The sequence below is a fragment of the Talpa occidentalis genome, unplaced genomic scaffold (assembly GCF_014898055.3).
Source record: "Talpa occidentalis isolate TD23 unplaced genomic scaffold, MPIMG_talOcc4v2.1 talOcc4.6, whole genome shotgun sequence".
NCBI lineage: Eukaryota > Metazoa > Chordata > Mammalia > Eulipotyphla > Talpidae > Talpa > Talpa occidentalis.
Genome location: NW_023604972.1, coordinates 38,154,987 through 38,181,543, shown reverse-complemented (window position 1 = coordinate 38,181,543; position 26,557 = coordinate 38,154,987). Strand labels below are relative to the sequence as shown.

The 26,557-nt window shown below is 35.1% G+C and overlaps 1 long non-coding RNA gene across 1 annotated transcript; it reads right to left on the bottom strand.

Annotated features, from left to right (window-relative positions):
* Positions 1-232: 232 nt before the first annotated feature.
* On the bottom strand, positions 233-6,899 carry LOC119261414 (uncharacterized). Its single transcript, XR_008549293.1, has 4 exons — positions 6,791-6,899; positions 5,806-5,984; positions 4,544-4,581; positions 233-381 (listed from the first exon to the last, which is right to left on the bottom strand). It is a non-coding gene; the product is annotated as an uncharacterized LOC119261414 (long non-coding RNA).
* Positions 6,900-26,557: the final 19,658 nt, after the last annotated feature.

The window sequence follows — 26,557 nt, the reverse complement described above, 5'->3', positions numbered from 1 at the left end:
TGACATAGCTTATATGAGTTTTAATAAGCAAGATAACATAACTTTAACTTGAAGAGCTAATATCTAATAAAAATGTCTAATGGGAGGGGTGTTAAATTGCTTTGATTCACATAAAAATCTAAGGATTTGAAATTTATCATACTTTGAAGTCTAACTAAAAGTTATATAAATCCAATACTGGTGTCTTAGTGTAGGCTGCTATAACAAAATACCATAGACTGGGAGGCTGAAACAACAGACATTTATTTCAAGAAGTTTTGGATAGAAACTTGAATTTAGGGTATCAGTATGACCAGATTGTGGTAAGCATTCCCATTCTCTTCCTAGTTTGCAGATGCATTCTGTTCCTCATTTGCAAATGATTGCGTTCTTGCTGTATCTCTACATGAGTGGAAGGGAGAGGAAGAGAGAACTATAAAAGGGCATTAATTCCATCAAGACGACTCACCCTCTTGAGTCATCAAAATCTACCTTCCAAAGACCCCACATTGGGCATAGGACTTCAGTGTATGCATATTGAGTGGATGCAAACATTGAATACATAACTATAAGAAATCGTACTCAAAGAATAGTTCTTCCACAGATGATATAAATAAACTGTCGTGGATAAAAATGTAAATAGTACTTGTCCCTGTAAAATGCACTAACAGTACTGGAGGGCTTATATAAAACCATAGAAGCATCTTTATTACTGTTTAAGTGATTTACAGCCTTGTGATATAACCACTATTGCTTCAGTAAACAAAAGAAAGCAATTACAAATTCTATTATTAAAATAATAACATTAGTTTGGTATAGAATTAAACAAAAAAAAATCACATTTGTTCATGACTTAAAAGTAACATTATACACAGTATGAAGTAACTTGAAACCAATATGGAGTCAAATACAATAAAATTAAATAACTTAATTTTTCTTGATGTATTCCAAGAGTTATATTTTACTAAATTTAAAATTCAATTAGTTCCCCCAGGAGCTTTTCAGATAGTAACTTCTTATATACTCTTATTTCAGATAGAAATGGAAGTGTGAACTATCCACTTGTTTAATGAACGTATATAATTTGATGAATGCCTCCTATTTGGCACACACTAGTCCACTATTTGCCTGGAATTTTTGTTCTTCCCTTTTCTTCCTCCAAGAATGACTGAAGGTTTAATAAATATGTAATAATATATAAATTCTCAGGTGCATTTTTTGATCAATTTTTTTAAAAAGTTGAAATTAATGTAGATTTGATATGACATAGCTCAGTTGGTAATGTTTCTTAATATTTTCCTAAGCATCTCATAAAGTGTCCTCTCAATATGATACAATGTTGTATAACAAAGCTCTAAGATCAAGCATTTAGCTGATGATATATATATAGTAAAGGCTGGCTCTTACTTCCTATACCATGCTAGCTACTCACACACAGCTGAACAAAACCCAAAACAATAGAGCAAAAACTCCTTTGTACTAAGAGACTTATAATCTATGTGACAGCCTAGGTAAAAGTAATTGTGAGCTAGTAGGATAAGTTGTTCCATATCCTGTCTGAAGAAGTGGACTAAATCATGGACTGGTGAAGCCTGTCCAAACAATTTGGTCCCTTACACCACCATGAAGCATTAGAGCTTGACTAATGATTATCTTTCCCTAGAGAGCAATAAACCCACTCTTCTGGGTTGGAATTTTTTTTTTTAAAGATTTATTTATTTATGCATACAAGAGCTGGGGTACAGGCCAGAGGTGGGGTGGGGTGGTGAGAGGATTCATACATGTGCATAACTTCAAAAAATATTATATATCGTTTTTGCATTTGCAGAGCCTAACACTATTTTCTGTCATGATGAAATCCTGTACTCCTAACCCCATAAACATATGAAACCCAGATTATAAAAGGGTGGAATAAAAAATAAATATCATTGCTAATATTTAAACATGTTGTTTTATATGGAAGGTTTCTAATAATGTAAAAGGACGAGGGAATTTAAGCTTATAAGGTTGAAATTCATTTAGATTAAATCAAAAGGGTTACATACAGTATATAAATTATACATCCGTGTAAAGAAATTATTTGGAGTAGTTTACATAAAAGAGAAATGGAAAGTTAAAGAGAATGCCTCTACCATGAGGTGCTGTTCTTTAATTTGAAAGACATCTATGCATCTAAATCCTTAAGCCCCCAAATTAGGTATCAAGTTGATAAAAAGAAATGGCTTACAGGACCTAGATTGAAATCCTGGTTCTGACAAATTGTGAGTTGTAGTTAACATATCAAATCTCTGATCATCAGTATTCTCTGTAAACTGAGGAAAATGATAATTGTTTTACCTTACCTCATAGAAGTGTTGCAAAGATAATTGAGACCTGGTAGGTAAAATTATCAGGAACATTGCACAGAGTGATCACATAATAGATGGCATCTATCATAATTAGAACCATGGAAGATACATTTCTAAGCAGCATGATACTGAACTCAAAGTATTAGTGCATCTGTTAGCTCATGGTATTTAACAATCATCCCAAACTTTAAGTAGCTGAAGAGATCAGATTTTTATTTTACTATTTCCAAAGGTCAGGAATCTTGGAGTAGTTGATGTGATTGTTTGCAGCTCAAGGTCACTAGTGAGACTCAATCTATCAGCTGGGGCAACATCCACCTCAAGACTGACTAAGGCTAGAGTATCAGCTTCTGGGTCAATAGTTGGCTGTTAAGAATCCTCAGTTTTGTACTTGTGAAGTTCTCCATAGAACTGCTCTTCAAGTTGCAGTTGACTTCCCTCAGAGTGACTTTTCTGAGAGAAATGAACTGAAATAGGATCTGTAATATATTTTATAGCTTAATCTTGGAAGAGACAAACCAACACTTCTGGTATATTCTACTGATCAAATGACCAATATTGGTATAGTTTGAGAGGTAGCTGTACAAGGTGTGATGGCAAGAGAGAGGAATCACTGAGGTCATAGAGGCTAGACACCACAGGTAAGTGATAAGATACTTTCATGAATTAAGTCTGCCAGAAATATTAACAGACACAGGGGGCGAAACAAGAAGAATCGGATTGATTTACACAGGTAGTAAGAAAAGGAAAGTAAGGAGAGATTGAGGAGGGAAGGAACAGTGATTACCTATTTTTTCTTCCTTTTGCTTAATGTATTTGCTGTTAGTCATGGTGAGGCATGAACATGTAAATCAGGGAAAAGTTTCATTTTTTTTGAGACATTAAAGTGGCATTAAAGTTGGAAATAATCTGATTGGCAAATCCATATTAATGAAGATCACACACCTGTCATGATCAGGGATTTAACTACTGGTTCAAAATTGATGTTGCTTAATGAACCAATGATCCTGACAGTTTTTCAAGTTTTGAAAAAAAGATTTTTTTGATACTGAAATACATTATATTAATAAAGATTGTTGAGATGAGCATACTGATTTAACTATAGAAATATTTTTAACTCAGCATCACAAACAAATTTGACAATTTTTTCCACAATTATTATAGTTTTAAGTTTCATCAATGGAAGGGTAAGACTGAACTTTTCCATGAGCAAAGGGATGTTTATGATAATTTAGTCACATTGTTATATGTAGCAGCAGTAGAGAATTTGACTAAATTTTCAACTATGGCTGCCTAATGTGATCATTCCATACTCAAAATTTTTAAATTGTAGGATGTTATAATTTTTTCATAAGGCAAATTGGGTTTTTGATTCATTTGATCTGATCTGTAATCTCTGATCATGAATGTTCTACTGCAACTTATAAAAGGAAATATTTATACAAGTAACAGAAGCAAATGTCAGCATTCCCACTATTCAGTATTTTAGTGCATAAATCACTTAAAAGGTGGAGAGGGGGTGGATAAGTTTGCTTATGTCATATGAGTGGCTGTTTTATTGATATAAGTATGTATAAAAAAACATTTTACTATGGTTATGTGGAAACATCATCTCCTTAAAACTAGGAAAAAAATAGAGTTTTTCAAATGTGGAAATGTAAGATGGTAGACCAAATGTCTGTTGTGACTTTTCTGGGTAGTGGATACATTTTAAAATTTGGCATCAAAAAGATATTCATTTGAGCCTTATCTGTGAGTGTGTATTTTTACTAAACTGAACTGAATTTGATTTTGAGGATGTGGTATTACACATTGGCTAAGAACCTACGCACTATAGTTACATTTCAGGTGTCAGAGCTTACCTAGTTTCATCACACCCTTCTTATTAAGTCACTGAATATCTCAGTGTCAGTTTTCTATCTGCAACATGAAATGATAAAAGCATAATAGGTATATCTAATTTGTAGACTCAAGGAGGTCATGAGAGAATACATATAAAGTGTGTAAAACAGTACTTGTTACATAGGAACTTCTCCTTAGTCTCTTTCATTATTGTTGTCTCTATCATTACACTTGTTTTTTAATCAATAGAAGCTAATTGTTATTAAACATGCATGCCAAACTTGTTTGAAGAGTAGGAATGATACTGTTTTCCTCTTTAGATGCAAATTGTAAAAGTAAAAGGGGAAACATACCTACAAAGTAGTTGTACTTACAGTGATCCAAATACAAGCAATGCCTGAAGCTGGTGAGGCTGGAGAAGAAAATGTATTTTTTTTTTTATTTTATATGATTTCACAATATAGGATTTCTCCCCCCATGTGTGATCACCATAGTTTTCCCATCACCAAAGTGCCACACTCCATGTTGCTCTCTAAGCCCCTTCTCTATACTTCCTCCTCATCATTTCCTCACCCCTCCCTCCTGAGTGTCTCAGATGTTGGTTTGTTTTCGAGGGTCAGCTTTGCAGTTTGCCTTTTCTGATCCTTCGTTTGGCTTCTCCAGATTCCACATATAAGTAAAACCATCCGGTGTTTATCTTTTTCCTTCTGGCTCACTTCGCTTAGTAGAAAAACAACAATGTAGTCTTTATGAGACATTCAGCACCAGCTTTGATGCTGATAAAGAACTCACTTAGAAAATCATACCTAAATCTCTGGAAAGTTTAAAAGATACAAATTATAGCTTAAAAATTCATAATGCCTAAAAGTAGCTTTTGTAATAAAAATAAGATCTCCTCTGGCATTGCCATCTGTATTTTTAAATTCATGAGGGTCTTTTTTCTAGATAGAAAGAAGAAAAGCCTAATGCAATAGTCCCATATATAAACCTTTTGAATATTATAGTTGTTTAAAAATTAGATTAATGATGACTGAAAAATCTTAGTTAACTGCAAATATCTAAATGTATCAATTGTGATACTATAATGTAAAAGAAATGAGATCTTATTTATTGAACTATGTAGTAAACAACCACCTCACCAAAGAATACAAAAAATAAAGTTGAAAACTGAATTACTTGTTTTTCTGCAAATATTAAAATAAATTTTAGAAATATATATTTAGGTAATGTATTTAGGACATTGATTTTTACTAGAGATCCGTAATATGTTCTCAAATTGTTAGGGGGAAAGGATGTCCCGAGCTAATCCCATACAGACTTTGTGGACTCCACCCCCACTCCAGACCAAAGCATTCAGGACATTGGGAAAGACAAATCCCATCACCACCAAAGGGAAGGTTGCTGGGTCCTGAGGGTGGAGTTAAGCAGCCAGGTCGGGTATAAAACCAGATATGTGGGCCTTGGGGGGCGCTTTTTGGCTTCACGGCTTGTGGCTCGTGGCCAGCTCTCAGAGTGCCATTGGGTTTCCAGGTCAGCAGAACAGGTAGGACGCATTTAAGACTTTATCTCCCTTTTTTCTCCCTGAGTTGTACATTTCCTCATTTCCCCTTCCCTTGTAAATAAGCCTTTTATTAACCTTTTGGGTGTGTCTGCAGTGGAGTATTAATAAGTCCCCTTTAAATGCACGGGTGAGGACCCACAGCCAGGCAACCCGTTTTATATGGGGGCTGCCCTGTAACAAAATCTGTAATAACCATTTCCTCTTGGCCTTTTGGCTGAGATCAAGTGATATGTGTTGTCTCTCGGGACTATAGCCTGCAAAGGAAAAGAAATAGACTGTTATCTAATAAGCCTTTAGCATCTTTTAACTAAGATGATGGAAACCAATATTATACTAAGTGTTGGATTATTTATGAATAATCTATTGCTCAGTAAAGATGTTCAAAGCATTAGCTACAATAAATCTTCATTTCCATCTATGTGAGACAGTAATCACACTGTATTTTTTTATCCTTTAATTCCTTCTCATTTTGATACTTGATTTGGTAACAAAAATCAGCTAAGTATAAACTTCAAATTATAAATCCTATTGGTTTGGAAGTATTTCATTGTCTTTCCTTTCTGCTATCAACATATTAATGGAACACCTATTGCATTAACTCTAGCATATTTTACAGGCTTCTTAGTAAAGAGATAACTATACACTAAACAGGCTACACACTGAATAGATACATCTGGAGAGAGAGAGAGAGTCAGTACCAACAGAGTCCCAGAGAACAGACTACTGAATTTCTTTATTCTATCCATTTTGGTTTTGCAATCATCCAACTATCAGCACTCAGGTGCAACCAGTTCAGATATATTCCTCTTCATGCATACTTCTAATTTCTTACCCATTACTTACCCATGCTTTGCTAAGAGAAATCAGATGTTATTAGGGACATAAGGATTCAAAAAATGAAGTACAGTTGCTATCCTTTTTTTGCTGTAAAGTTACCATTTGACACTGACACTGTCTTCCTCATCAATGTGTTGTAATCTGAAGTTGTTTACTGGGGATTTTGCAAGAAACACTTTAAAAAAAGAATTCACGTGACCAGCACTGACTATCGACTACTCACGTTTCTGCTTCTTTTTACTGGAAATAAAGCTGCCATGTTTGTGGCTATCTCATGTGATTACATGGCTTTCCCTGAAAATGGCAAAAATGGCAGTGCAGAAGTCAATGGAGATTTGTTGTTGGAATCTTGGAGATGTCACAAGGCCTGGGCTCTCTCCAGACTTATTATTGTGAAAGAATCCTTGATAATGTTGTTTAAATCACTGTGTTTTAGGAACCATTATTCACAGTAAAATATAAATATGAGTCTTAATTTCATATATTCCTAAGAGATTTATGTTTTAGAAAGTACTTGGGAAGAACAAGGCATTTTAATAACTAAATAACTTAATCTAAATTCCTAAGCATATTGCATATGCAAATACTTTATACAATTCATTTTATGCATCTTTTTGTTAAGCCATATCAACATTGAGGAAAATAAGCATATCTATGTATATATATATATTCTTAAATGTTTGTATGTTTCATAAAGCTCATGGATAATAAGGAACAAATTATGACCTGGAGCTAGAAGCACAAATTTCTTATTTATTTCCTTATGTTGCCTTCAATCTTGAAAATATTTAGAATTTCAAAACTTTATACATACCTATATTTTATAGTATTTTTTGTGACTTGTCTGATAATATCAGTTTTCCTGAAATATTCTAAAACTTACAATCAAGATTTAGTTGCAAATACTTTTTTGTGTACCACAGTTGCATTTCCTGAGAATAGTATTCATATTCTCCTAGAATAAATACATGTGTGATATTCCATTTATAATACTTATAGATTATATACTATATAATGTTAAATTAAAATTAAATTAGTAATTTACATAGTATATTATTTCCTATTTGTTTTACATATATTATTACTATATGAGTAGCTTATTTAATAATTTTAAAATAAATGATTTTTATGAATCCTTATATTTAATTTATAATAATAATTTGTGTTTGGCATATTTTTTTCATTAAGTTTATATGCCTTATTTATAAACTCCAATTTCTTTGGCTGATTTACCCTGAGAATTTACTACTATACCTGAATAATAAAAATTTACATTATTGGTTATTTGCATTAAAAAATGAAGTTATCTTCATGTAATTTTTCTCCTTAAAGCAGTATATTGAGTAGCATAGCTGGGTGAATAAAATCAATATTTTTTGCAATTTCTGGAAAATTAACAAGGCTTAAAAATCCATGTGGAGATTGGTATTACCATTAATATATAAAAGTAGGGCAATATTTATTGACCATGTCCTTGCAGAGTTCATATATAAATGATTTTGTAATCCTCTTTCCTGTCACCAAAGCCCTGATGCTTTATTTCATATTTATAACACAACAAATTGTTATTCTTGAAATTAAGTTCTCATATATGGTGCAGGTATTAAAGTAAATTGTAGGTTGTATGAAAGATATTACTCTCAATGTATAGCAAGTAAATCCTATTTAATCAAACATCTCTAATGAAATAGCTCATTGAACTGAGGGGCACAGGACCCCATGACCCAAATGATAAAAGCTGGCAGTGCCAGTAATTTCCACCATTGATAAGAGCTTTTCCTCAGCTCCCTTGGAGGTAGAAAACACTGCTGTCACTGCATTTATCATGCTTTTCTACAAGCTAGAACCTTTCCAGTGCTCAGCACTGCTTGCTTTTACTCTCAGCCTTTGGTGATCAAGCTGATATTTATTTCCTTTCAGGCTTTTATAGTAGTGACCTATGAAACTTTGATACAGTACATCATAAATAAAAGTTAATAAGTGTTTGTCACTTTTAAACTGTATTTCTGCAAAACTGCACAATGTTTCTCATGGGGTAGTGAAATGACATGCAATACTTTGGAGGCTCTCTTAGATGACTTGGGATCTGGTCCCAATTCACCTTTTATAAAATCCTCACTTGGAATTTCAGTGGGAAACCTAATATATCAATAGTATGTAGACATGCTGACCAATGATGCACACCTAAAACAGGATGTGATAATGCACCATTTCCAATTAAAAAAAAAATTATATAACCCTCACTAATTGTTTTAAAGAAATAGCTTAAGTGACAAATAAGGATGATTGTCATTTTGTTTTTTTTTTGTTTTTTTTTTAATAGAGGCATGTTTTATTTATTTGTTTTGTTTGTTTGTTTATACATGCACTGGGTACAGTCAGAATTGCGGGAGGGTGAGAGAATTCACCAGAGCCAGAGCGGGGAGCAGAGCAGGCAGAAGGACCGAGGTACACTGCTGAGGGGAGCAGCAGGCGGCAGGAGAGGTCTGTGCGCCATGTGGGACCCTCCTCCGGTGGCCGAGGAGCAGCCGGGGATCGAACCGGCGCCGCAGAGGCCGCGGGCAGCTTCGCAACCCAGCGCTCAACCGCTGCGCCACCGGGGAGGCCCGATGATTGTCATTTTGAAGTCACCTTCAGCATCCATGATCTTTCCTTTAATTCATGACTATTTGAAAGCTCAAACATTATATTACCATCATCATTGTTTACCTTACCTTTCAGTCAGAATTAATATTACTCCTGTTGTTTTTCCTATAAACTCACACAATATTATAATATAAATTTCTTTGTTACACTGACTTCTGAGTCTTTTTTTTTTAAAGATTTATTTATTTATACAAGAACCAGTTATAGGCCAGATGCATGGGAGGGTGAGAAGATTCACCAGAGACAGACTGGGGAGCAGAACAGGCAGATTGACAGAAATACACTGCTGAGGGGAGCCGCGGGTGAGATAGGAGAGGTCTGCTGCACCATGTGGGTATCTTGGCAGCTGGCTGGGATTGAATCTGCACTCTGCAGAGGCTGCAGACAGCCTCACAGTGCTGCACTCAACTGCCTGCACCACCAGGGAGGCTCTTACTTGTGAATCTTCTGAGCTGAGTAAGCTTATTGGACATTTTATATTCTCCTACTCCCATCCCCTTATACCTAGTGCAGTGGTATAAGTAGTATACAGTAGATGCTCCTTACAGAGATGTTGATTCAGTTACTAAAATCATCTTGCTACAGGGCAGGGAAAGGTGTACCCCAGAACCCCCAAACCTGCCTGCTCTAAATAGGTTCTGTTATCAGCCACATCAAGACAAAACATATAAGATCTTTAATGGACAGGAACTTCAGTACAATGAGTAAACAATACAGAAAAGACAAAGAATTTAGTTTCTAAATCAAGCACCCAAAGTTACCCACCCCCCATGGGTAAAAGTCCACCCAAACGGGATTGGCCCAGAGCAAAGGGGATCGGCCCCAAAGCCTGCCACAGGTCTAAAGTACCTTCCAGTGGGGACCCATAGAAAAGGGTCAGAAACAGCCAGACAAGTTTGGAAGGAAAAGAGCAAAATCAAAATCAAGATAAAAGCTGCCATTGTCTCTCACCCATGTCTGTTGCAGCCAGTCCAGGACCAAAAGGCAAGCATAGATTCTTCACGTGTCTCTCTGCTCCATGTGCCTCCTCCAGGTCTCCTTCTGGCTCCCCATCCTACCTCCTTCCTTCTCAGTCTCTACTCCAGCTTCTTCTCCTCCCTGCTCAGCTTCACCCTCCTTTGGGTGGGGCAGGGAACCTGGAACTTCACCTTTCCTGGACACCACCCTGTTACAATCTCCTAAATTAGAAATAGGTTGACCATACTAAACAATACCTTAGTACTTTGGATTTCCCTTTTATTTTGTTAGTCTTCAAAAAGCACACCTTAAATGCCAACAAATAATGTTTTAAGAATCACTCCATAAACAAATGCCAAATAGGTTGTTCTGTAACAAAGCAGCAAGGGATCTCACTATTAAGATAAAGAGAAATAAATATTCAGCATAAAATATCAGGGCAGTAAAATGAAAGAGCAAAACTGGACACTAGATTTCAATTATGGTTCTGACGTGGTTATCTTTGTAGCTTGTCACGTCACTTCTCTGCCTTGGTTTGTATATTTTCTTTGGTAAAATTAGGATGACTGATGAGTTTATATGCCAAAATCTTGCCCAGTCTTATTTGATAATTTTAGTTATGAATAAAAGGAAACCAAAGCTCTTAAATTTTAAAACTTGATATGTGAAGACAGTTAGAGCAACAAAAATCTTCAGTACTGGGGAAATTCAATAAAATGACCACACTTCTTAGCTTTTTATTTTCATTTAATTTTACTGTTGCTTATGACCTAAATTTTTACCTGACTCAAAATCCCACGTAATATGGGTAGTTACAGTGAGTGCTTATCCAACATATTCCTTCCACAGATTTTCTCATCCTTTCATCTATATGTTCAATTTGAGCCAATAGGAAAACAACCCTATTATATATTACAAACTCCAACCTCTGAATTGATGCAGCTGAAATCTTCTGTTACTGAAGGAGCCAGTGTCATTGAGGCAAAGCCTGATAGTGTGTGTGCATTCTGTTACAGGATTATTGTCTCCGTTATATTCATTCAGTTTTTTTTTCCTATTAAATGACTTCCATATTAGTTTTAGTAGTGCTATGAATTAATGGAAAGACTAATATACAAACTGGAATAAATCAAGCAATTTTTCCCTATATAGAGAATGAAGTCTACTCTGTTGTGTTACATAATGGAAAAATCAGCAACATAGAAATGGAAACTTCCCAGATCCCCCAAAACATCACCCAGTGCATTATAACTACAAGAGGCTATGTCTAGGTGAATAAAAGTGTCAAATAAAATATTTAGCATAAAGTGTTATATCCTATGATTGAGATTAATGTGCTCATGAATACACACACTATAAGACTGAATAAGTTTTCATATAGCTAGCCTGGATACACCTATTCACTGTTTCCCACCCCCCCTCCATTATTCAAACAAAACTGAAACTGTGACTTCATTCTTTGATTACTACACTGGATTCAGAGCAGTGATTCTGAGGTAGAAATCTATTCCAACTCCCCTCCCCGCCCCCAATAAAAACCCTCAGTAATCCCTGACTTTCATAAAATTGATTCAAAGTGTGTTTCTAGTACAAAAATTCTTGATCAACAAGTCCACAAATGCAGACTTCTAACTAAATGCTCATCATTCCAGCATCTCTGTAACCATTGAATGTTATTTGTTATTCTGAAAATATGATAGTTCTTCATGTGACTTTGACAATTGTTTGATATCTATATGCATGCTTCTCTGTCCCAATCAATAATGTCTCTGACCCCTCTTTGCTAAGACTAGTTTCATTAAGTCCAAGTCGCTATTTCCCTTTGAATCCTTAGCATTCACTGATGGATATAACTGAGGGAGAGCTCTCTCCAGCGTGGTGCTGTCCTGAAACCCACTTGTTTCTGGCTTCTTCACCATCTCCACTCACCACATTGGCCATCTCTATTGGGTCTCAAAACTAAACTTCCCCAATTCCACCACTTTAAAAAGTGTGAAGCATTATCTAAATAAAGTTATTTTATTCAATAATTTAGTTTTATATGATATATAATAAATATGCATATTTTGAACTGTGTTGATTAACAAAATTATTTCTGAATTGAGAGTCCCCCTAAAGAAAATTGATGCTTCTGGCAAACACATATTAAGTACATTGCTCTTTTGAAAATCATTTTAGTTATAAAGGACTTTATTAATATGCTTTATACAGATGTAAAACAATAACAATCACAGTAAGCTGAAATATGGAAGAGAAAGTATCTTCTCTTAATGCATTTTTTCCTGATCTAGAAAACAAAAATTGTGTCTGTCTAAGGACACCTTCTGTGCAACAGAATGTTTTGCAGTACAGTGCTGAACATGTCTCATCCCTGATCCAAACTCCCAAAAATCTTGTGATAAGATGCTGTGTCTGAGTGTGAGGGTACATGTGCTCTCTCCCATCTGTTGCCTAATCTCTTTTAACTCTCTGCTGCTGCCCTTTGCTTCCTCCTATTCTAGTTTTCTGAGTTACTAGAAGAAACATTTTGAAACACAGAAGGCTTTTTCATATCTTGCCAGTGATTTCCCATCGTGATTCATTCACACCTGAGAAAATGTGAAAAGTTATAGACTCTGACTCTTGGTATGACCATTTAGATGATGGTTATTGGCTACATTGGTAAAATTTTACAAAATACTACTACAGTCTCCTCTATTTACTGATCTCCCAAGTGTACAGCTCTATTTCTTTCTATTTCACACTTCCAAACATAAGCCAAACTTTAGACTTGTAGGTTTATTTTGAGCACGGAAACAGAAACAAGGCAACAATGCAAAAATACTTAGGGACAGACTAAAGAAAACAAGTAAGGGATGGGAATTAATAGTTATTTAATGCATGTAATATAACTGCTCATGTGTAATCTACCTCATTTGATCCTCAGATGATCCTCCTAAGGAAGTATTAGTTCATTTAAGGAGAAGAGAAAAAAGGTTCTGAAATATTAAGTAATTTTCCTTCAATTACTCAGGTTGGGAAGACACAAAACATAGATCCAAGACAGTCTTACACAGTTATCCCTAAGAATGTATTCGATCTTAACTTAGTCCTTTGCCTCATTTTCTCTTGTCCTTTTCTCAGTTCTCTGTGCAAGCTAAATTCAAACAATTATTTAAATACAAGCAGATGTCTTTAAATAAATGTATTTCTTGAGAAGACTTCACCAATTCCCCTATGCTTTCTTCCCCGGAAGTCCTTTCCTCTTTTAATCCCTGCAACATTCATCATGAGCACACCACTTATACAAGTATCTAACATTGCATTATGGGACATCACCTCCTACATTGTTACAGTTTTTCACGTGGGGAATTTTTCTCTTCTGTAGGTTTGTAAATTACTTAAGTTTAAAGCTCAGCATCAATCCATCAACAGATAATCACTAAGACATTTTATGATCAAGACATTGTATAAGGTGAAATGGTAGACAAAAGAATTTGAGCAGCAAATAGATGAATTTCTCAAAAATAGTACATGTCTTGGTATATTAATGTTGGCAATAATTCTAAATAATACATCACCACAACACTCATTACTTGTAAAGTTCAGCCTCTATCTCACACTCTGCTGTGTGAATTGGCTGTCTTTCAGCTTCTGGCTGTGGTTTGGTCAGAAAGATTCCAGCTTTGCCTGGGTCAGTTCCTCGGATGTATACAGGCACCTTGTTCTGGGGTCTTGACTGAAGGAGTTTTGTGTAAGAATTCCTTTTTTTAGAAACTAAACTATCACAGTCATTCTCCAAAAAGTTGTTTATTAACACACTGATTCCCTTCAATTAAAAAAACAATTTTTAGTAATAACCATGAGATATCATGTATTAGTCAGTATTAATGAGTATTTTATTATCATGTCAAATTGTACAATATTCAAATTTAATAATACATTTCACCTTAAAATAAAATGTGCATCAACAAAACATATTTTACCCCTAAAAATTAGCATTTTTCACTTTAAACATTTTTGAACACAAACTAAACAATCACAATTGCATCAGTAAAGTAACTCTCAAGTTCTGTTTTATAAGTATGATGAAACTAACTATTTTTTAAACTATTAATGAGAAGCAGGGATACATAATGCTAGAGGGGGGTGATTCAAACTGCTTCTAAAATGAGGTCAAGTAATCTTGACAAATGATTCATTTACTTTCAATTTTAATCCATATAATAGTCTGCTGTGGTGATTGCTGACTATAGCTGCAAGGAATTATTTGGAAACTCTACCCAACATTTTTTTCAGAAAGGTCATTACCTCATCCTTGGTAAATCTCTTTCTAGTTTTGTGGCATACATAATAGAATTCCTGGAGTTCAAGAAGCCAAGCTCTACCACTCCAACCTGCATTAATATCCTGCCTAGTAACTAACATCCTAACATCTTATTGGTCCAACAGGTCACTTGGCTGACTTGGCTGAACCCAAATTCAAGGGGTAGGGAAGTACAATGTGGTCATGGCATAGATGTGGAGTAAAAATTTTAGACCAATATTTCAATCTATTCTAGTAAATAAAAAGAGATGATATATTTTATGACTGAAGAATATTTAATTTGCAGAGAAAAAAGACATGGTGATTACAAAAGGATTTCTTAGTTCAGGAAAATGATCATAGTTAAATAAAACTAGCACCTATGTATGAATTCTAAGCATATATTTATGAGAGTTTCTTTTATATACTACAACATTTATAAAATCATTATGTTGGATCTATTAAATAAATTATACTACTTTCTATAGATATTTATTCCCGAGTTCCCTGGAATAGTCCTTGGTATAGTACATAAGGCATAAAAAAGTAAACTCCAGGAAGTTGATAACTAAAGTACCTATAGCAGTGCTAATTAATTCTTATTAATAGAAATCATAAAACTTTTTTGACAAAGTCCCTTTTCTCCAATTGTATTATGATGATTAACTTCTATGTATGTTTTCAATAATAATAAAATAAATAGGAAACCAAATGCAGAGACTTTATGGCTTCTTTAACAAATAAAATAGAAAACAAAACAAAAATACATATTCATTTTATTTGGAAATGGTTAATGTAGTTGTCAAAATCTTTAAAGATATTATTTGTTAATGTTATAAAACTTAAAAAGTTTGTATTAATTGTTATCTCATATATGTGAAAATTCATATATTTATAACTATCATTTATATTATAATAGTGACTATTGTATAAATAGTTGAAATATAAAAACATTTCCTAAATTGAATCCTTTATAATTATCATTCTAGCCATTTCCAAAATTTTACATGAGTTTTGGGGTACTTCCAGACAGTTAAAACTGATTGAAGTTCACATCGTGAATTCTCTCTTCATCAGTGGCATGTCTGTTAACCACAAAACTAAAGCCTGGTCAAGTTAAAACAAAAAGAAGAGCATTTATTAGGTACTCTTAGAATTGCAACATGGGAAAGACATTAAAGAAACCCTTGAAGTGTGTATACCAAAATGTCTGGTAAGCATGGGGTTTTTATGAGGGAAAAGAAGGATTGTTATATAAGTTGATATATTAAAAAAATATGTTTTGATAATGAAACTATTCTATACAGATTGGGTTGCTAAGCTACATTGGTTAAAATGCCCCTCAACCAAGTTCATTTGCTTCCCAGTGTAACTGATACAGAATGTCCAGTGTTTACAAGACAATGACTTTCTCTGACATTCATTTTTTTAAATTTAAATTTTATTTTTATATTACCCATACAATTACAACCCCCTAATTTTTACCCCAAGCCCTCCTTTCCCCGCCCCCCACCCCCCATAGAGTGTCTCTTGTTCATAGTTATTTGTTGATTTTGATTTTCACTTTCTTATAGTTATTCTTTTTCCTGGTCCCTTATTTAAGTTTTCTAGATTCCTGCTATGAGTGAGACCATCCGGTATTTTTCTTTTTCTTTCTGGCTTATTTTGCTGAGCATGATCCCTTCCAGCGCCATCCATGTTGCTGCAAATTGCATGTGTTTATCTTTTTTGAATGCTGAGTAATATTCCATGGTGTATATGTACCACATCTTCTTGATCCAGTCATCTGTTTTTGGGCATTTGGGTTGTTTCCAAAGCTTAGCTATTGTAAATAGTGCTGCTATAAACGTAGGCATGTAGGTGCTCTTTGGAATTGATGTTTCTGTATCCTCTGGGTAAATACCTAGGAGTGGAATTGCTGTATCATATGGAAGCTCTATGTTTAGTAGGTCCAGAAATCTCCACACAGCTCTCCATAGTGGTTGGACCAGTTTGCACTCCCACCAACAGTGCAGAAGAGTTCCTTTTTCTCCACAACCACGCCAACATTTGTTGTTGCTAGTTTTTTTAATATGTGCCATTCTCACTGGTGTGAGATGGTATCTCATGGTAGTTTTGATTTGCATTTCCCTGATTACAAGTGATGTTGAACATTTTTTCATATGCCTGTTGGCCATTTGCATTTCCTCTTCAAAGAAATTTCTTTTTAGCTCTTCTTGCCCATTTTTTGACTGGATTATTTTCTTTTTGTTGAGTCTCAGCTCTTTGCAGATTTTTGTGATCAGTCCTTTATCATTAGTGTTGTGTGCAAAAATGTTCTTCCAGTTGGTGGGGTTTCTCTTTGTTTTTGTTATTGTATCTTTTGCTGTGCAGAAGCTCTTTAATTTGATGTAGTCCCAAGCTGTTGATCTTTGCCTTCACTATCACTGCTTTGGGTGATGTCTGACATTCATTTTTTAATAGTTCTTGATGTCTCTGAATTCTGCCGTAACTGCTGACTGATTTTCCATCTCTGACTTTTGGAATGGGATGGGATTTTGCAGTCAGTGTTTGCCGTACCTGAAAAAAATCACTGCCTTCACAGAAGTCATCACACCCAAGTAACATCCAGCTCTGTCCCCATATAGCTGAATAAGCTTAGCTGCTGCATCTGTCTTGTTGAGTTCATAAGCTCTCCAACTTCAGTCCACAGGTCAGCTGCCCTTATAGTTTTAACATTATTAATTTTGCATATTCAGAATTGTCTTTCACTTGATGTTTTTCAGAGATTTTAAAAAATCTTTAGAGGGGCCTCCCTGGTGGCACATGCCATTGAACACTGCACTGTGAAGCTGTTCACAGTCTCTGTAGTGCGGGTTCGATCCTGTCCAGCCAGGGAGCAACCCACATGGCGTGGCAGACCTCTCCTGTCTCTCCCACTGCTCCCCTCAGCAGTGTATTTCATCAGTCTGACTGTTCTGTTCCCCACTCTGTCTCTGGTGAATCCTCTCACCCTCCTGTGCATCTGGCCTGTACCCTAGTTCTTTTACAAATAAATAAATCTTAAAGGGAAGAAGAAGATTTAAGAAGAAGATTAAAGAAGATTTAAAGAAGTTCAAAACTTCTTTAAAAAAAATCTTTAGACTGTCAGTGGGATTTTCTAAGAAAAATATCCTTGTAAGAAATAGAGATTTGCATATAATCCTAATTATATTAAACTCAGTAAGATATTGCTACTTAAGCATGTAGCTTTAATATTGTATTATAATAATGTAAATGTAGCAGATACTTTTGCCAGTAAAGATAGCTCCTTTTGTGATTGTTGCACAATGACCATTTCAGACAAGTGTTATTGTAGCTTTGCTTTTCTCTCTCAGTCGAAAAAAGTTACCAATGTTTACTCTTTAGAATGTGGGAAGTGCCTTAGGAGTGTCCTGTGTACTCTGGGACCTATTATTGCAATGAAGAAAATTGGTCTAGTTAGATTCATTGTAACTGTGAAGCAAGCTAATTGCTGTTTTCAGTGTAGGCTCCACAATGCTAATAAGACAAGCAAAATACCATTTATTCATTGAATATGTTTACTGACCAGTGACAATTTTGGAATCAAAGAAAAGGCCAGAGGATAAGGAAAGAATCTAGTAGATATATTTTTTAAGTGAGGTAACAGAACATTGGACCCCTCCCCTCTTTGTTCTCCACTCCTCACTCTACCCCTTAGTGGCCTCAGTTCTGCAGTTATATTTCTAGTGTTTGTTTTGTTTAGTTTTGCCAATTCATTTGTTTCATTTCTCTATAAACAACATGAGTGAAATCATCTGGTGTTTGTCTTTCTCTTGACTTATTTCAGTTAGCATAATCCCTTCCAGTTCCATCCATGTTGCCACAAATAATCAAGCTTTCATTCTCTTCATGACTGAGTAATATTCCATTGCATGGGGTGTGTATGTGTGTATACATATACATACATATATATATACGTGCATGTTCATATATGTACACACATGTTTATATATGTGTGTGTTTATATATATATATATAAACACATAATTTTATTCACTCATCTGTTGTTGGGCACTACCTCATTGATGTCTTTAGGGATTTATTCTACCAGCAAGTACAACAGAAGCAAAAATAAGAAAATGGGACTACAGCAAATAAAAATGTCTTTGCATAGTAAAATAAACTATCATTAGTTCATTTAGTTTAAGATTAGACATCCTACTGAAAAGGAGAAAATATTTGCACACTATACATGCTACAAGGGTCTAATATTCAACTAGAAGACATGGATGAAAGATGGCACAAAGAAATAGTCCATGATCATCAATTAAAAGAATTGACATTGTTATAATGTACATGTTACCAAAAATAATATGTAGATTCAATGCAATATCTTCAATGTTTCAATGGAATTCTTCTAAGAAATAGAACAAATATTACTGAATTTTATTTTTTGTCAATTTTTTTAAGATTTATTTATTTATTTATACAAGAACTGGGGTACAGGCCAGATGCGTGGGAGGGTGAGAAGATTCACCTGAGAGAGCGAGGAACAGAACAGTCAGAGTGATGAAATACTCTCTTGAGGGGAGCAGTGGGCAACACAGGAGGGGTCTGCTGCACCATGTGGGACCCTCATCAGCCTGCCTGAATGGAACCGGCACTGCAGAGACTGTGAACAGCTTCACAGCGCTGCGCTCAACTGCCTGCACCACCAGGGGAGGCCCTATTACTGAATTTTAGATGGGACCACAAAAGACTAAAAAAACAAAACAAAACACACACGCACACAAACACACAAAAAGCAATCTAGAGAAAAATGAAGAGGAATGGAGGTATCAAGCTCCCAAACTTCAAACTACACTATAAGTGTATAATCATAAAAACAATATAGTATTGGAGTAAAAATAGGCACACAACCAATGGAATAGAATTGAAAGCCTAGAAGTAAGGCCTCATTTATATGGACAGAAAAATAGCAATGTGAAAGATGGACAGCTATACACAGAAAAATAAGGATTCTTTTTATAGTTTCTGATTTTTGTCTTTTGGTAGGAAACAGTAGTAACAGTAGTATTTTCTTATTAAGGGTTTTGCAATATTAAATAACTGCTACTTTGTATCACTTCTTGGAAATACTGGTGAAAGGCCCACCCCTTGCTGAAGACTCTGAAATGTAGTTGAAAATAAACAAACAAAAAAACCCAATAGTTCCTGGTCTACATTCCACCCCAGACCAAAAAATTACTCTCTATTTTTCCATTTTAAATATAAAATATCATCAATATTTCATAGTTGGTTGCACATATGATTATTTTGACAGAGGTTTAGTGTGCCTATTTGGTAATATACTTATTTGATAACTTACTTTAGCAAGGGTCAAGTGGAAAACCAGAATTCTGTATGCTCTTTGAAGAATCTTCACCACAGCACTCCTTTCTTCCAATACATGCAGTATTACATTCATTATATGCAACAAGACCTTCAGGACTAATCTAGTTATGACCTTCTTTGTTGGTCACTATAAGAAGGGATCTCCCAGATCATTTCTGCCCACACAGACCATAATCTTCAGACATACTCTGTGTCAGGAGTAATAAATTTCATTAAGAAACTTCTTCCCATTTGCCAAAATTTCCATTTTTTCCTCTGAAATGGATGGTTAGTCATCAGCAAATATCTCTCCAGTCTCCATCTCTTTAACTGATATCTTCCTTTAACTGATATCTGTTTCTTTTCTACTTGGAGATTTTTTGAGAGATGGTTTTCTCACCTCATCCTCTAGAACCTCTAAGCCTACAGTTAGAATATGACCTCACATTTGCTTGAATTTTAATCTGTCTTCCTTCACTGCATATGTGTGGATTCTGAACATCATCTCATTATACTCTACCATCTCCCACCTCTCCTTGCTGCAGATGTCTCCCAACCTTTGAATCACTCTTTTAGTCCTAGAAGATTTTAGCATCTGCATCACTATTACCTATCCTAATAATGCATGTGACCCAATTTTACTGATTTGAGCATTTCTATGGATAATCTGCCCAACATCCTGTCCTTTCAATGCTGTTGTGACCTAGTCTTCTCTTGCAAAGGTCTTGTCCTCCATTGTTCTGCAGCTGCTTACAAAAAGAAAAAAAAAAGGAATGATTTTTCTATATAACAAAGTCCAATGTATGTTTTATAAAGTCGAATATTGTCTGGTTCACATTGACTCCTAGTACCTAGACAAAGTCTTCAAATAGAAGCCATTCAATACTCATTTACTGAGCAGTTAAAAAGACATCGGCAAATATTTGTAGAATAAGTCAGTGCTTTCAATCTCACCAGGATGCCAATCAGTGTGAACTAGCTTTTCAGAATCTACGACCTATACACAAACTAAATTGGGAGAAATCTCTGAATAAGAGTTTAGGATGACACCATGTCTACATTATTGAGGTGCAGGTGATAAGATGTGAATCCAATTATACTGCCTTTTCAGAAAGGGTCAAGATGGATATTCTTGAAAGGTTAAAATTGAATAAATATATTACTAGATAATTATGCTGACACTCCAGGCACAGTGCTTTCTTGAGGCCTTCTTCTTCAGTTTTCATCCCACTTTTAATTTATTTTTCCTCCTCAAATTTAATGATTTCATTCACAGTCTCATTGTTTTTGTTTTTTCCTAGTCACAGTGAATTTTCCAGTTTTCAATCAAATCTTTTAGCATTGTCACACAAAGACTGGAACTGTGTTATTATATCCTGGAAGATATTTATTTTATTTGCTTTGCTTGGTCCCTCACAAATATTTCTCTATTTTTCATCATCATGGTGTTTTGCTTTGAATTTTTTCTCCTTTCAACCAAGTTTAGGCAAGTTAAAAAAAAATAGGCTGCTTTGGATATTACTTTCTTTACTGTTCATATGTCATGAACTACCTCTATAGATTTAGAGAGTTAGCATTTCTTTTCTTTTTAAACTAGACATTTTGTTTTATCATATCTGGTTTGAGTCTGTCTTGTAGGTTCCTTATAGGGATTGGAAAAAAAAAATGACTTCTTTGTCTGTAGGCAAGCATTTGTCATTCCATCCCAACTGTTATTGGGAACTGCCACCTACCAGATAACTATTGATGGGTCAACACTTCCTTGGACTTCATCTATAATGTTGTCTAGAACAATTGAATGGGTTTGACTTTCTTTGAATAACCCTTAGTGATATATTTATACAATATTCCATGACCTGTACCTAAGAAACCCCAATTTCAATGTCATATTGAGACTCTTCTGCTAACCCTTGGAGTAAACTATCCTGCTCTACACAGTCTTCTTCCCACCACTGTCAAACCTAACTAAAAGATAATGAAATATGACTGTTCTCATCTTTAGGGGGTGGTTCCAAGTTTAAGAGGGAAACTCTTATTTATTTCATATGATTCCCCCCACCTTGAAATTCCTTTTTATTTGTTGTTGAGACCTCTGTTTTCTTTTTATCATTCCCCTCTTCTGTATCTTTGCATAGAACTTTATGCATTAAATGACACATTTAAATGCCACTTTTTTATTTTAATAATTTTATTTATTTTTATATATTTTTATATTGTTCTTCATTTTTTTACAATGTATGCTTTGTCATCTCAGTTATAGTCTTTGTGAAATTTTCCACCACCAATTCACCCATGTAACATCACCATAGTCCCTTCATTAATCAGTGGAATAAGATGAGTAATTTTCTTCTCTTTCTATTTCATTAGACTTTAAGATCCATGCAGGCAGAGATCTTGCTCTCTTGCTTACCACATAGCAGTGACCGCCACTTCATAGCTTCTCAGCAAAAAGTTGTTAATAAAATCCCAGAAACTATGTTTTTAAGAAATCATTGGTTATTATCATATTTCACTTGTTAATGCAATACATTCCGTTTATCTATTTGAACAGAAAGTCAGTGAACCTGTTTCTAACTTCCAGAGACTAGAAATAAATGTGCACATATTAAGACCCCGGTGATTAAATGAATAGATGGATGGATGGAAACACTTTCTATTGTTATCATGTCTTAATTGTAGAGAATGATTTCTCAAGGAAAGAGAACCAGTAAGTGACTCTAAGGAAGAATTCTTCTTAAAGGAAGACAATTTCAGCTTACAAAAGGAGATTTGTAATGTAATCTTTAACTTTTAGAACAAACACTGAAGTAAGTAACTTTTGCCATCTCAAAAGAATGAAGAATCATTAAATAGTGTGTTCCGTGATAAAGTGATTTTATTAAGGATAACTAACATATTTCCAAAACTGTAATTATGGTTTTGGTGAAAGTCACATATATACAGCAAAATAATTCCCCCCAATGAAGTTCTATCCACTATAATATAAATATGTGTTAGACCTGTTACGAGAATGCTTGATAACATTTAAAGTTGACTTTGCTTTGATGTCCTGAAACAGAAAGTTTCTTTATTTTTTTCATTTATTGAATGGTAATAAATGGAGCAATGTTCTTAAGACAGATTTATGGGAGATATTCCACACCACTCTTAAGAACCAAACAGCTGGGACACAGAAATTCACCACTTGGATGAGAGCAAAATATCCTCACAGAAGCCCACTGTAACATCAGTGAATATACACATTGTTTGGTTTGTCTTCTCAGGAGTCCTGCTATGTGCTAAGGTCTAAGCTCTTGAGTGTTTTATTTTTCAGCAGATACTCTCCTGAACCATGTTTGTTCCAAGTTTTGCATAATGTCTTATGTTTTTTGTCACTACACAATATGAAATATTTAATAGGAAGTTATCACTGTGGCCAATATGAAAGATTAAATAGACCTGTCAGTCTCTTTTCTCAAGAAGAAAGCATGTTATTCAGAGAAAATAAAAAAGAACAGTATCAGACAGCCAGATACGGATTCAGATCAAAATTTTCTTTGTTTTCAATATTATGAGTTTTTGTCCTATCATTCTTAAGCATAACTAAACCATAAGAAACTCAATGAATTTTTATGATAAAATACATTATTCTTTTTGAAAGTGGAAAACTACACACAAAGCTTAACAAAAAAGTAAACTATGCTGAAAATAGGAAACACATGTTTGAAAGTTAGGAGTCAGTGATGAAATAGTTATATTTAGAAAATATATTTTAGAATTTATAACCTAACTTTTGAATATTAAAGTAAAAAGAGATGAGGTTCAGTAAATAATATGAAATCATTTGAAAATTTTCTGAAGTTCAGGTCTTTGTTAATGATGTTGATTGATGTTAACAATGAACAATAAACATTTCATCAGAGAAAAATAAAGTCACAGCACGAGGCCTCTTTTTTTCCTCCTAGTATGCCAGATCTGTACAAAGTAATGACAAACGGTATCAGAAAACATTTGATCATTGGGAAAGCGGCTTGTCAGGACACCTGGAATTGTTTGTATTTATCTGTGGCAGGTTAAAGAGAAACAAACTTCTTCCCCATCTAGGCAAACTACCTGATTCCTTGAGTCTGCTCTGGTGAGCACTGTGATGATCATTTGGTCAATCCTATTATATTCTGGTGTGATCTATAAGACAAGGTGTAGTAGACAGCCTGAATTCCTTTTTTTTTTTTTTTTTTGGTTTGTTAACTTCACCACATTTTAGCTCCTCACAAACTAACCTCTGCCTCTTCTTTAAAACAGCATCTCCTGCCACACTACTACCACCAAAACCATCCACAAAAAAGATCACCAACTCTTGTTACTTCTAGTTTTCCTTCAAGCCCAACAAAACTCTATGCCCTGACTTTTCCATAGCAAAGCATTATATGAATTTGAACAACCATAAGAGTCTTGGTGGTTCTCATTCCCTTTTGTGAAAATTGAGCAAAACCTGTGTACCTCCAGATTTTTTGAAAACTGTAACCACTGCCAAAAATCTCAGGAATTAAAAAAAAAAAGTTATTACTAGTTGACTAAGGAAACTTGCATTCTATCTTACTAAAAATGAAAACACCAGAGAGGTAATTGTTTGAAAATAAATGTGTTATGTACCAGACAGCTTGAGTTTAAATTACCTTAAATACTTGAAGAGAGTTAAATGAGAAGAAAATAAAATTGTACTGAAAAATCACTTCAGAGGATTTTATGATGTAATTATTTAGAAAGTAGATACAGGGAACATTTTTAGGGGAGGGGGCTTTTCACCTGTTTAAAGAGAAACTATCAATATATGTCTTTTTTTTTTTTTTTTACTATGGATGGACCAATAAGGACAAATGTAAAAATTCTTATTAATGAGGACTCATTAAATGAACAAACTGATTGGTTCCTAAATGTAAGGTCAGGAATAGCCACAGTGCAGGTTTTCTGATCCCATGCAGACCGGGTAAAGGAGGAGTCAGTGTCCTCAGTGGTTTTGCAGGTTTTTTATTGGGGTTCACCAGGCATATGGCAGGCAGGGGTGCTGGGGGGCCAGAAGGCTGGCAGCCCTCCCAGCCCCCAGCAGATCCTCACTATCTGGGCTCTCTGGCCTTCTCGGCTTCTCTTTGGCTTCTTGGCTTCTATTGGCATCCCCATGACGCCGCCCTTAAAAAGCACAGTCTTAGCGCAGGTGTACCTACTCCAGATGCCCGCCATCAGGCATGCATTCAGGATCACAGGCTTCCCTCATCTATCCTGATGGCGGGAGGGCAGAAAAGCCTTATATTTTTCCTTACCCTACACTAAATAAATAGATTTAGACAATACAATATAACTGCAGTTTATTCGATCGTAACTTAGATAATATTAGATTGCAGAAGGAACAACTTCAGTGGGTGGGATGTTAGACTAGACTCTCTTTGATTCTGTACTTCACTTGGCTTCTAATTCAGAAGTGCCTATTCCTGAAAGTTCCTTTGGGACAAGGTGACATCTGTTTTATGTTAGAAACTATTTCTAGCCTTAGATTGTAAATAACTTTTTAGAGAAGTAGGTAGATTGTAAACTCACCTTTTGTTTGCTCACGTATACCACTGCAGTGTTGTGGCTATATTAGAGACTCAATAAATATTTTATGGAATAATTGGCACATGAAATTTTGAAATGCATGTTCTTAAAAATGGAGCCAATAGGACTTCCCAGATATTCAACCTTGTTTCAGCAGATGTTTGGAGTTGAAGTGATGTGATTTGTCTCATCTGGCACCTTGGCATAAAAAGGTGTTTTTTACTCCAGGTGGCAATGCCTTGAAATAATCACAAATGACTGTTCCCCAGTAACAAAGAAGAGCCTCCTGCTGCACAGAAATTTCCTAAGTTCTTCCTAACAATAAAACAACAATCAGTGGAGATAAATCCTAATTGCTAAGTTTATCATTTCTACTCTTTGCCCTTCCTTATAGTGTATCAATTAAAAAATCTACAGAAGGAAGACTGTTCTGATAATACCACAAAACAAATATATGTCATAAAATATTTGTGAATAAATATTATGGTAATTGTGAATAGCAGAATTTTATCTCAAAGTAGATAGAAATATCAGATAGCTCCAATATCAGATTTAAGCTCTCTGACATACATTTTGTGATGTGCTGATGTATATGTTACTATCTACCATAACAGTTTTTGATTTTTATTTCTGGTAAATAAATAATTTGTTTTTTTGAATAAAGTGTTCTTATAATAATTCAATAATAAAAATTCAGCCTATATGTAGGGTAAGGAAAAAGGTATCAGGCTTTTCTGCCCTCCCGCCATTAGGATAGATGTCTGAACCCTGCGGTCCTGAATGCATGCCTGATGGCGGCCACCTGGAGTAGAGTGTGGGCATAGGTAGATAGGATTCGACTGGGCTTTTAAGGGCGGTGTCACAGGGACGCCAGCAGAAGGCGAGTGAGAAGCAAGAGAAGCAGAAGCCAAGAGAAGGCCAGAGAGCCCAGAGTGAAGACCTGCTGGGGGCTGGGAGGCCTGCCAGCCTCCCGGCCCCCCAGCACCCCTGCCTGCTATGTACCTGGTAATCCCAATAAAAACCTGCAAAACCACTGAGGACTCTGACTCCTCTTTTACCCGGTCTGCTGGATCCTAGAAAACCTGCACTGTGTCCATTCCTGCCTTTACACTATACTTAATTAAACACATTTAAAGATATAACACATTCTTCCTCTGACAATTATTTGTTTCATGTACT